This window comes from Tupaia chinensis, unplaced genomic scaffold, assembly GCF_000334495.1.
Source record: "Tupaia chinensis unplaced genomic scaffold, TupChi_1.0 Scaffold149424_1, whole genome shotgun sequence".
Taxonomy (NCBI): Eukaryota; Metazoa; Chordata; class Mammalia; order Scandentia; family Tupaiidae; genus Tupaia; species Tupaia belangeri.
Genome location: NW_006209268.1, coordinates 57838 through 67718, shown reverse-complemented (window position 1 = coordinate 67718; position 9881 = coordinate 57838).

Here is a 9881-nt window from a genome sequence, read left to right as displayed (position 1 = left end):
GATAGAAGGACACCCCAGGTAGGGTTCTTTTGTTTGTTTTTCTTTGGAGAGGTTTTTGCTATAGGGTGCGTGCGCTCACCAGACAGACAGAGACAGAGAGGCAGAAAGCAAGAAATCACCCCCCCAGGAGGGATAGCCACGCCACAATCCCTTCTCCTCAGGGGATTTTGTAAATGCACGCACACACGCCCAGTGTGAGTTTAAGCCACCGGGTCCGGGACTCGAATTGCAGTCGACTACGTGAGAGTCCAGTGACATAGCCATTACGCTAACTGCTGGTCCCAGGGTTCGGGTTCTTTAATATAGTGTTTTGCTTAGGGAAAACACGATTAAGGGTTGGAGATTTTTTTTTTTCTTGCCATTCTCTGGTTGTTAACATATAAACAGTTATTCTAGTGAAGAAGCTAGGTTTTCTAAAATCGAGATTATGTAAAATACTTTTTTTTTAGAGAGAGATATTTTTGCTATAGGGCACATGCACTCGCCAGAGAGACAGAGAGACAGAAAGTGAGAAATCACCCCCACAGGAAGGATAGCCATGCCATCTCCTTTATTCTCTTCTTGGGTCTAGGGCACATACACACACACACACTTGCCTGGCATGAGTTTCAAGTCACCAGGCCTGGGATTTGAACTGTAGTTGGCTGTGTGGGAGTCCAGTGACATAGCCATTATGCCATCCACTGGTTCGAAATATAATTTGTTTTAAAATCTTGTGCCTCTGCAGCTAATAACATAAGTTTTTACCTTAAGAAAATGTAAAAAAAAAGTGAATTAAAGTCAAAGCAAGCAGAAGGTAGGAAATAACAGATTAGAGCGGATATTAATAAACAAAAAAACCCCCAGAAAACTAGGTATAGTCAATGAAGAGAAAAGGTGATTCTTTGAAAAACTCAAAAAAATAAAAACTTTATCTAAATCAGGGTAATTCCCACCTCTCTCCCCCACCAAAAGACATTTGTCAATGTTTGGATGAACTTTGAATTGTTATATCTTGGTGGTGGTGGTAGTAGTGGTGGTGGTGGTGGTGTGTGTGTGTAACACCAAGTGGTAAGGCCAGGGATACTATCAAACAACGTATAATGTATGATAGCCCCTCCGTAATAAAAATTAATAGGCATAAGTGTCAATACTGCTAAGAATGAGAATCTTGATCTAGATTGACCAATTAAATAAATTTAATTTAATCTAATCAGTAAGGAAAGAAAAGACATCACTTACTAACCTTACAGAAATTAAAAGGATTATAAAAACACATTCTGAATAGCTTTAAGTTAGCAAATGAGACAATTTAGATGAAATAAGAAAGCTTGGACTCAAATGTCTTCACTAATTAATTCTGTAAAACACGAATTATTTAAAAATTTTCTAATGTGTAAGAGAGAACACTTTCCAACTAATTTCATGAGGCCGGTATTATCTTAATATCAAAGTCAAAGATATCACAAGAAACTGTAGGCCAATATTCCTCATGAGTCTTGATGCAAAAATATTCAACAAAAGATTAGCAAAATGAATCCAACAATATTCAAAAAGGATTACACCATACCAAAGTAGGATTTCATTCAGTAATACAAGGTTGGTTTGGTAGAAATCTCAACCAATGTAATGCTACATTACTATGAAAAAAGGACAAAATACACAAATCATCTCTATAAATATGCAAAAAGATTTGACAGACTCTAAAATTCATAATAAAAATTTTTAAAAAACTAAAACTAAAAAAGCATTTCCTTAAGTCGATAAAGAAATTCTGACTATTCTACAGCATCATAATTATTTGTTGAAGACTGATGGCCTTTCCCTGTAAAACTGGGAAAAAAGACTCCGTATCATTCCATTTATATAAAATGTTCTGAAAAAGTAAATCTGTGGGCATTTAATTAAAATGAAGTAATGTTTGCTGTGCTAGGAATGGAGAATGACTGTAAGTGGGCACAAGGTCTCTTCATGAGGCGATGAAAGGGTTCTAAAATTGTATTGTGGTGATGGCTTTACAACTCTAAATTTATTACAAATCATTTAATTGTGTAATTAAAATGGGTGAGTTTTATGATATCTAAATTATATCCAACAGAGCTTTTAAAATATCACTATATTTTATTTATTTATTTATTGTGTGTGTGTGTGTGTGTGTGTGTGTGTGTGTACATGCAGATGTGGGAATGATCATCAAAATTTCTGAGGATTTGGGCTGTGGTCCTTGCCCAGTCTCTAATTACTATCTTTGATAAAATTAATTTATCCTTCTGAGTCACAGTTTCTTTATCTACAAACTGAAGGCATGGTACTGCATGATTGCCAAAGTTTCTTCCAATTCTAACATTCTGTACCTCTGGGTATTTTCACATGAATTGTGGCTCTTGGACCAGGTAACTAAAGATTAGGTGCTAGACTTCAGAACAGTGTTCCATGCATTCGAGAGTAAGAGACTATTAGGATAGGAAAACTTCTTGGAGTTCAACTTGGGCTAGGTTACCTAACCCTTCATCAGGTGGGTGAAAATGCTGATTAAGTGACTTGTCTGTGCCAAACCAGCTACTCAGTATTCCAGCTGGGACTAGAATCCATTCACCTGTCCCTGTGTCAATGTCGTTTTACAAGAGAAAGTTGCCCTTCTGTATTTCTTTTGTTAAGAATTTGGGAAGGATAATCTTGGAGTAAAAATAAGTAACAAATGACTCATAGGTGCCTGTATGTGTACTTATGTCTTTATGCAAGTAGATGTGAATCTGCCTGAGACAGCTGTGGATGGGTAGGAAGAATATTGTCATATACGTTCCTAGCATCTTTCTTGCATGACTGTAAACACTTCCCTCTTCTAACCATCTTTTTATACTTGTCTCACTATCATAAAGTAACCATAAACATTAACTTTTAGGAAAACTATTTACTCAACAGATATTTTATTTTTATGAAAGCCAAACCCTCTTTCCTTTAGCCCCTCTCTGCCCTGAAAAAAATAATATAAAACTCAAAGCACAGCAAAACTACATAAATTCATGGCCTGATTTGTCTCTGTCTATGAGAATGTGGATTGAAGTTCATATCTCTTTCCCCTTTTATTGTTTACTGCTTTCTTACCACCCTTCTCCTTGAGGTATGTCCCAGAGTATGAGTTGGGGTGACTCTTTGCCCCCTTGTGGTTAGAAATGTAGATGTTGTAGGTTAAATTCCTTGACTCGATATTAGAAAAGTTTATATTTGACTATGAGGGTACTATAAACCCTAATATTCATGACTAATGGGTAAGAACAGGCATTGCTTATTATGCATTACATGCCAAGCAAACTATGAAGCTCTCTGTACGCATTAATATGTTTATTTATCAAAACAACCTTATGAGATTGGCAATTCCATTCCCTGATGAGGCAATGGAAGCTCAGAAAAGTTGTGTGTTCAGGATCATATAAAATGAGTAGGAAAGGTTCCCAAATGTGTCTGTTTCTGAGTGAGCACTTCATGTGACCATCATACCATTCTGCCTCTCAGTTTCTCTTATCCTAGTCTAATGTATCCAATACTCAAATCTCTCTAGCATACCACTGTCAACAGGCCATTCATCCTAACCATGGCAGGTACCTTCCTACCATTGATGCACCCATTTCATGCTGGAATGAATATATATATATTTTTTAAGAGAGATTTTTGCTATAGGGTGTGTGTGCTCACTGGAGAGACAGAGAGACAGAAAGCTAGGGGGGACTCATTGGGGGAACAGCCACACCACAATCCCTTCACCTCCATTCTCCTTTAGGAATTTTGAGCATGCATGCATACACGCCCAGTGTGAGTTTTTAGCTGCTGGGTCCAGGACTTGAACCATGGTCAGCTATGTAGGAGTCCAGTGAATAACCATTTCACCATTTTCTGGTCCTTGAAATACTTTTTGTAGCTTGTTACCCAATATTTGTCCAGAAGCTTATATTCAAAAAAGTTAAAAATCACATACTTGGGAGCCAGCATGTGGCGTAGTAGTTAAGTCCCTGGATTTCCACATGGCCAACTGCAGTTCAAGTCCCAGACACAGCGGCTTGAAACTCATGCTGAGTACATGTGTATGTGTGCCCAAGATCTAGAGAGGAGAAGGGATTGTAGTGTAACCATCCCCCTGGGGGGGTTATTTCTCACTTTCCTTCTCTCTGTCTCTGTCCTGTCTCTCTGGTGAGTGCATGTGCCCTATAGCAAAAATCTCTCTTTAAAAAAAAAAAATCGCATACCTGCCTTTAAAACTGGAAAAATAAAAGGCGTCGTGTTTCTTTGTCCCTAGGTCCTCCCAACCCTCACAAAGAGGTTCCAGTTCTTTTTCTTTCTATTTAAAAAATTCATGATTTAGCATGGGCATAGGAGAGAGAGTGGGAGGGGTGAGAGGAGGATGGAGAGAGAGAGAGAGAGAGTCAGGAACCATTCAAGGGACATGTCACAAGAACCATGCGCATGTCACACCATGATCACTTTCCTGCAGTTTTTCAGCCTGTTGGATTTTGGCACTCATGTGCATGCCTAGCACATTTTAGGTTGATGAGGTTGGGGATTCGATCATGTCATGAGGTGGGATCTGGCCTCCCTTGAGCAACACATTACTATGACACCATGGACCCAGTCCTGTCCCAATTCGTGAACAAGTCTGTACATAAAAGGGGTTTGCATCTCCTTACCACCCTAGTTTCTGTCCTTAGAACATGTCCCAGTGTTATGGTTTGGATGTGTCTCTCAAATTCAAGTTGGCAACTTCATTCCTATTGCAACTATGTTGAATGTGGGGCCTAATAAGAGGTGATTGGGTTATGAAAGCCTTGCCTTCATAAATGGATTAATGTTGCTGCTATCACAGGTGTAGATGTGTAGTCATGAGAATGGCTTTGTTAAAAAGCAAGTTCTCTCTGGGTCTCTCATGCTTGCTCTGTCTCACCCTGTGGTGCTCTCTGCAATGTTATGATGTGGCAAGATGTAGGCACATCATCCATCTATCCATCGTAGGCATCATGCTCTTGAACTTCCTGGCTTCCAGAACTGTGAGCTGAATAAACTTCCAGTCTTTAAATTACCCAGTCTTTGGTATTCTGCAATTGCAATAAAAACAGGTAAAGACACCAAGGTTATCATTACTTTCTGTTAAAATGTGGTGTTTGAGGACCAGCAGATAGCATAATGGTTACATTGTTGGACTCCCATATAGTTGACCATGGTTTGAGTCCTGTATCCAGTGGCTTAACTCACGCCGGGCACATGTGCATGTGTGCCCAATATCCTGAGAGAATAGAGGAAAAGAGATTGTGGTGTGGCCATTCTCCTTGCGGGGGAAGGGATGCTTTTTCTCTTTTTCTCATTTTGTCTCTTTCTGGTGAGAGCACGTGCCCCATATCAATGATCTCTCTTTTAAAAAGATGTGTTAAATGTGGTAATTGGAACCCACACCACACCATTGTCATCACCTCCTTCTAGTTTCCATATTTCTGATGCTGCCTAAATTTTATTTAGTCTTTAGTGGTCATATTCTTTGGTTAATTACCTTGGAAAATCAATCATCATCTCTGTATGGTTAAATAAAATATATTTAAAAATCAGACTGAGAACATATTCAGGGCTTCAAGAAATACTTGTTAATCTAATTTCAGATTAATTGATCACCTCTGTTTCTATTCCACTTAAGCTTGCTGATGATTTTATTCTTTGACCTCTTCATCAGATTTGGCCAAGAATTTTTGCTGGTCTTTTTAAAAAGTACCTTTCCTTTAGAGGAAAAAGAAACAAACATCCTTCTTGCTGTCAGGTGTATCACTGAGCACGTGTCCTAGCTGATGGGGCTGCATCCTATGCTCACTCTTCCCTTGACTAATCACTGAGCTGCGTATTTGATCACAGAAGATGCTGAGGAACTCTGCCCACTCCCAAGTTTAGCCATGATCTTGTTTAGCAGCAACAATTGCCTGTGTCCATGGCTAAAATTACCACTCAGGCCCTCTGCAACCCTGCATGCATTTCCAGTGCCTGTTTATTTGTAATGGGAAGAGATCATCTTCCAAAGTGGGCCAAAAGTAGATAGATTCATCTCTTCCCCCCTGTTGAGGCATAATAATTTTCTAAATCTGCCTGGGGACTCAAATTAGTTCTGGATGTTTTCCTGTCACTTGGGTGGAGGGCAGGCTCATCCCTGGCATTACCATTGACAGAGACATAATTGTTGCTGACTATCCTGTTTTCAGCCAGCACTTAAATTACAAAACCCTACAACATTTTTATCTATTTATTTATTTTTATCAAGCCAAAATGCTTGCCAGTTTCTGTATTTGTTGAAGGACTCAAGCTGTATACGTCCTCTCTGGTGCCCTTACACTGGAAGAACCTTTCCCAGCCAGGCCCTTGCTCTGTAATTCTACCTGAAAGCAGTTTAATCTGTGAGGTTGTTGACTTCTTCGTAAGGATCTATGCAGAAGGTGATTTAGTAAGATGAAATCTGAGCCAGCCTGGCATGCCTGATTTTTAACACATGTCTAAAGCACGTATTTAGCTGTCACTGAGAGATCTGACAGTTTCTGGGTGAGGTGCTATATACAAAGGACTAGCAGTGGGCATTCCCAGCACACACCCACTTAGAGCATGCTGTGATCTGAGCTTTCCCTGTCCCCAGAGCCACACAGGATGGAAAGACACTTCAACCACTGTTAAAAAACAAACAAACAAAGAATAAAAGAAAATTGTGTGTCCAAAATCTGAAGAGGAGAATAGAGGAGAAAGAATTGCAGCATAGCCATCCCCCTGGGGAGTGGTTTCTCACTTTCTCTCTTTCTCTCTGTCTCTCCTACAAATGTACATATCATGCATCCTATAGCAAAAATTTCTGTCTAAACAAACAGACAAAAAAAAAAAAACATTTGCAAGTCACCAAAATAAGACATAGACATGATTTTCTTTTGGGAGCACTCTACAAAGATATTGGTGCAAGTAGAAACAAGTATCCAAAGGCAAGTTTGTTCATCAAAAGAACATTTCTCAACTCCTGAAATGCTGCCTCCTGCCATCATCAGACACTTAACAAGCACCATCTGAAACCAAAGCAGGACACTTCATTACCCTACTCAGTCATCACAAATACCCTACAGGAGAGGGTAGGTGTTATTAGCCCCTTTTTGGAGATGAGAAAAAGGAAGTACAAAGACGATATGGATCTGTCACAAGATCACACAGCTAGTGAGCTGGAAACCCTAGAAAATGGAAAGACAGCCAATAGGCCCCTGTCTCCATCTCTAAATCCTGCTGGGATCTCCCTACCCGGTACCTGTTCAGGGCTGTGCCCTGTCCCTGCCCCCCACTGCATCCATGAATTGCGAGGATATCCCAGGTCACAATAGTACCCTCTAACGAAGTACAGTTCCAAACCTAAGAAAACAAGCAAACAAACAAAAACTACCATTTTCTCTGAGGAGAGGCTCTGTGAGGAGAATGATGCTAACTCAGTTGCCAGAAGACCTAGCCATGCCTGCCAGGTCCCTCGCCAGCCTTCAGGTGGCTCCAGCCTTAGCATTACATCTGACTACAACTGCGGAGACCCCAAGTGACAACTGTTTGTCTGATCACATCAACCCCAGCACCATGAGAAAGAAAACTAAATTGTTGCTTTAAGTCACTATGTTGAGAAATTTGTTATGAAGCAACTATCATTAATGGATTCGTATTCTATTTTATTCATCACCTCATAGTTCCTAATGCCTAATAGAAGTATCTTCTAACATCCAACACAAATGAAAACAAAAAAAAAAATTTCTAAATCCCCAGATGACCACTCAATTAAATTTAGGGGATGTGAATAGAACTTTTTTTAAAAAAAATTTGATCAGCCTTTTATTCTGAAGTTAGGTAAGGCATCAGAACAGGTTTGGCAGGATGAGGACCGTCAAAGCTCAAGGTTACTGTTTCTGTAGTTCCATATGACATTTAGACTTATGACATGTCCAATGTACCTTTGAATTTGACTTCCAAATGATTTAAGGGGACTGCTAAAGAAAAATTTGTATCATGCAGGCAGGGCATAAACTCTCAGAATAACCAGATGGACCACAGGTAGACAGAAAACAAAAACTCATATTTTACAAATGCTTATGTGCATGAATGTTTCCTGTGTGCCAAGGACTGTCCATGAGGTGTTACATTTGATCCTCTACTCAGGGAAACTGCATGTCTCCCCATTTGCTATAAGGAATAATGGACTCAGAGGGGCTGTCATTTGGGGGTAGATGGGAGAGTCAGGGCTTAACCCTTTTTGATCCCAAGCTCTGTTCTGGTTTCACTCACTTGAGTCACATATGTGCAGAACCAATGTGAGTTCACTGCAGACATCCAAGCCATGCAAAGGGGGTCTTTGCTGCCTCCCACTGCCCCTCTCTGAAGCAGGGGCCATCCTCTAACTTCTCTCTAGGAATATGTGGCTGTAATGGAACCAATGTGTCCTGCATGACTGAGAGCTTGTATTCCCTGCAGCGTCCTCTCTATCCAGGCTGTATTCCTGCCCTTGGGGACAGGGCTGCCTGCTAGTGCTGGTGCTCCTTGGTGTGTGATTACTCAGGTCTGTGGCTCTTGGACACTACCCCATTTCCAGGTGTCTGGTCATTCAGAGGAGTGTACTAGATGTTCTTGTCTCGTCACTCACAGAGAAAGTAGAAACCTTTCCATGTGACAGCATTAGTCTTTAATGATGCTACTAATTTCTGTTCACTCACATCATACAACACCTTTTAGTCATTTAGAAAAGTCTCAGCCATTGCTTATACACAGCCATATACCTCTTTTTATTACTCCACAGTTGAACTAGAATTTCTCACAAACCTCCTCTGATGGCTACTTCTTTCGCCACTTTAAGATGGATAACACAGTCACTTGCAATTTCAAGTGCAGTCAGTTTTGAATTTAATTCTTTCAATTCCATTTACATACCTGGTGATTTTCTGACCCAGGGGAGATGCTATTGTCCATGTGTCAACCTTTGTTCTTTTTTTTTTTTTCTTTGTAGAGAGATTTTGGTTATAGGGTACATGTACTCACCAGAGAGGCAGAAAGTGAAGTGAGAGATCACCTGGGGGGGATGGCCACACTGCAATCCTGTCTCCTCCATTCTCCTCTCAGAATTTGGGCATGCATGCACATGCACCCAGCTTGAGTTTTAAGCTGCTGGGTCCAGGACTGAACTGCAGTTGGCTACATGGGAGTCCAGCGATGTAACCATTATGCCATCTGCTTGTCCCCATCCTTCCTTTTTTGATTGACTATTGCTGGCCATTCTTTCCTCCCAATCTATGAACATGGTCCTCTGTTTTCTTTGTGAAAGTGTGGATAATGCCGTATTTCGTGGATCTTTTCTTGAACTTCTGTCTGTACCCCGGTAGCCTCAGACTTACCTTTGCTCTCAGTATCATTGACCGATCCTGAGGCTCTGTCCTCATGCAGGCCCTCTAGGTTGTCCTCTCTCCTTGAACTGTCCAGTGCTGTGACTGGCATGCTGACTCTCCCTTACTATGGAAATGATAATCGTGAGTGAGGCTCACCAAATATCTTTGGATTACAATTCCTGAACACCTTATAGGTGGCTATGCTGCTTGAAAAGTAGAGTGAAACAAAAAATGGAAAAAAAAAACATTAAAAAAATAAGCTATCACTATATATTGCAAAGTTCTGTTCTATTTTCACACTTCACCCTCTCCTATCCCCTTCTATCAGAGCTCTGTTTCCAACCTGGCCTTACCTCTTACCCTCTTCCCTGCACTCTCTCTCTTTATTGGTTTTATCCCCTCAACATTTGATCATTTTTATGTTTCCTCATCAAATCAAATGTACAAAAACTCAACAAACTTTTCTGCTTGATCGTACTTTTTTTTTTTTTCCTGAAA